The sequence below is a fragment of the Alligator sinensis genome, unplaced genomic scaffold (assembly GCF_000455745.1).
Source record: "Alligator sinensis unplaced genomic scaffold, ASM45574v1 scaffold913_1, whole genome shotgun sequence".
Taxonomy (NCBI): domain Eukaryota; kingdom Metazoa; phylum Chordata; order Crocodylia; family Alligatoridae; genus Alligator; species Alligator sinensis.
Window position 1 is genome coordinate 259,191 of NW_005842501.1, and position 3,632 is coordinate 262,822.

The window sequence follows — 3,632 nt, forward strand, 5'->3', positions numbered from 1 at the left end:
CCTGCCCTGGTTGCCCATAGTTTGTGCAGAGATTGTACAAATGTATCGAGCTTGTTTAATGTACTGTACTATGCAACTCTGTATGGAGGTGTTGTCAATGTAGTGAACTGGAGGCAATCCAAAGGGCTCATGTACATGGTTATTAGCTGCTTCTCTGTATTAAACTGTTCTGCCAGTATGCAGGAGGTTATAGTCAAAGACTGTCTTTGCTTTATTAAAGGGATTTTGTAAAATTTTGTAAAGACAAATCTCACTCAACATTATTTGCTATTGAACTTTTCTTAACTAAAAAAGTGAGCTGTAAATCACTGGAAAATACTACTTTAGAAAGTCACTCAAGTTTCATAGCTACTTCAAATAGCCATTGTCAATAGCTGGCAAGATATACTATCTAACCAGAAAGATAAATATCAAAGGAAATTTAACTTGGTTTGCCATGTATTTAAGGCAACAAGACAAAATAGGTCATACAGCTCTGACCTATTTTGAACATAATTGAGTTTGGGTATATCTAGATGATGGAAGTATCATTGCTTCAAGTTAAAATTGTTTTATAAGATTTTTTCATTGCATATGTGTACACACAGGCAGATTAAGAAGGTTTTGCTAAGTTTATAGCTAATGCATAGATAATAGGAAGTGACAGAAATTAAAGGAATGAGAAGCTGAAAGGCTTCCTAAGGATTGTATGGGAGTTCCTGAAAGTGAAATACTTTCTGTTCACAATAAACAAAGGGTACAGTCACTTGAAGAATTCCATGTGATAGGTCCCATGATATTTAAGAGGTTAAGATAACTAATTAATTAGCTCTCTGAATATTTTTTTTGAAACTTTCTTAAAGGAGGAGAATGTATTTAACTTGATTAGCCTAGTGGCTTCCCAGCAAAGCTTCTTCTTTTCTTAACCTCTGTGCCCTATCAGATCTCTCAGCGATTATATTTTTGTGTACTGTATCATTCAGCAGCGCTTAAGATATTATGTGTAACTTTCTAAAAAATGGCAAGCATAGTTCTAGTAGATATTTCTTCCCTGGGTAGCTGTTGTTCTCGTTTTCACCCCATGTTGACATCTCTAGTATTATTATTATTATTATTATTATTATTATTATTATTAATAATGCTATTTTTCTGATTCACTTAAGGTGCCAAATTTTGGCATCTAGTAGAGCTAAGGAAGGGTGATCCTGTGTGAGTACTGGAAATTGTGAGAGGTAGTATGACTGTAGGGACCACAGTCAGTTGTAATACCCTCTAGGGCTAGGCAAACTTGGTTAAGAATTGAGGAGGGGAGAAGTAAAGTCTAGGAAGTCTAGTGTGTGGGGGGGGAGGGGGGGCTGGCTATAAAAGGCTTGATTTGTCAAAAACAAAACTTTTTGTGGAAAAGATCACTTTTAATGGAAGGGAAAGTTTCTCTGGTCACGATAGAACTGCCCCAGAATAGCCTGAATTTGTATTTATCCACCAGGATAGTTCTGAGGTTAGCACACTCACTTGGGATGTGGGAGATGCAGGCCTTTTAATAGGATAACCTTTGTCCTGTGTGAGTGACCTAACCACTACTGTCTCTTATTCTGGTCCAGTTAATATTTAATTACATAAAAGGAAAAAGCTATAGTGAGATTAAGAAATTTCGATGACCTGAAAGCCAGCAAGCTTAGTGGTAACAGGGCAGATGTGAATTCAGTGCATCTTCTTTCTGGTTTTTGAAGAATTTTCAAAGGTCTTGGCTTTTTCCCAGGGTAGACTATAGAATATCTTGGAAACTTTCAACAATTTTCATGTTGTGTTAAGTCTCTCATACATCTCTGCTTAACACCACAGTTCATGACAAGATACATTGTGTGTTATTCCTTCTGCAATCATTGTGGTGTGCATGGGTATATGGGACTGTGCTTTGCTAGATGTATCTGCAATACTTTCAGATTCCTTCAATTTAAAAAAAAAAGTTTGTTTTTGTATTTACAAGACCTCAAGAATTATTAACTGCTGTAGACTGCTTGTAAGGCTTTTAGAAGTTTCAAAATCTGTTGTGTGGCCCTTGCGTTAATTACCTATCTAACATATTGCATGCTTCAGATCCCATTGAGGGCAAATGAGTGACATAGTTTCAGAACTTTGTATTAAAAACTCTGGGTAAAATGTGCATAATAAACTTTGGAGTTTATTGTTCCTGGGCACTGTGTCTTCACATGCACCTGGGACTGCAGCAAATTGAGTTGGGTTGGAGCAGCCCCCACTGGCAGAGACTCTGAGGAGTCAGTCTGCCAGCCCGGTGCTGCTCCCCTCAGCTAAATGTGTTGTGGAGGGGCTGGTTGGGGCATGAGGGTGCTTCAGTGTGGGGCTAGCCGGCAAACAGCCCCCTGCACTGAAGCACCCTCGAGCCCCAGCCAGCCAGGGCAGCATCTGTATGTGCACTGCTGTGGAGTAAAAAAAACTCTGCAGCAAGATAGTGCTTGTATTTACAAGTACTACCCTGCTGCATAGTTAATTAGTTTAGCCTAGTAGTTTACCATGTAGTAAGTATGTCATGTAGACACGCACACTGTGTCCATAAGAACATATTTTTGTTTTTCAGAATAAGGTGTCATTTGCAGAGTAGATTAGGTTGATACACATTTATTTTTATGTCTGAATTAGTATCACATCACAATCTTCCACTGGGATCACATTCTTCTACCTCCACCCCCCCCCACCCCCCCCTCACCCCCTCCCGGAGCACATGGAAAGAAAAGATTATCTTGGAATGAGAGAAAAAAATCAGAGAAAGAAAGTACATCTGGTAAATCTGATTTGAAACTGTACTGGTGGCAATCCATGTTACAACCAGGTTCTACTACCGTGAATCCAAGGTTGTTGGCCTTGGAGTTTCTGATAATTACATATCAGGTAGCAGGAAAAGAGGTCTTTGTTTCCTTAACAATTTTTGCAAGAATGTCTTTAGTAAATAATTTCTTAGGGCGTCTGTCAAAATGCTTAGCAACTTTTTTTTGTAGGTTTGGCAAGAATCTAAAGGGGAACAGGCCTAATGGTGCAAAGTGGTGCACTTCTGGCATAAAGTCATGCCTACTGACACCAGCAGAGGATCTAGCCCAAAGTACTGGATATCTTTGTAAAATAAAATTGTGTAGCTGTAGGCATTTGTATTTGGGAAGGAGAATACTTTGAAAGCACTCTTACAGAGAGGCATGTAACTGTTTGTAAATGGTATAATACAGGCCAGAGTTGATTCAGCTCTGAGATGTGTAGATGTAGGTTCAGTCCTTAACTAAAATTAAATTATTTTTTCCTAAGGTTAATACTGTGCTCTCCCACATCAGTTGTTTGGGCTCTTATTAGTATCTCAATTTGCTTTCCCAGTATCTGAAACTTTACCAAGCAAGCAAGTCCTTTAGTATCTCAACAATTTAGGATTTAACCACACAATAAAGCTATATTTGGGTAACAGAAATCACCTACAGATTTGCAGAACTAAGAATCACAAATATAAAATTATCTTATGAGGGGAGGAAGGCCAAACTCATAGTTAGGATGGTTGGCTGGGACTGGGGAACTCTGGGTTCAGTGCTTTGCCAGGAACTTTCTGTGTTCCTCAGCGCTGCTGTCTACAAGGGTAACACCCGTGCCCAGCAGGA

The 3,632-nt window shown here is 39.0% G+C and overlaps 1 protein-coding gene across 1 annotated transcript in view; it reads left to right on the top strand.

The window, feature by feature from the left end:
- The window catches only part of THSD4 (thrombospondin type 1 domain containing 4), a 675,583-nt gene that overhangs the window by 5,186 nt on the left and 666,765 nt on the right, over positions 1 to 3,632 (top strand). The window lies entirely within an intron of this gene.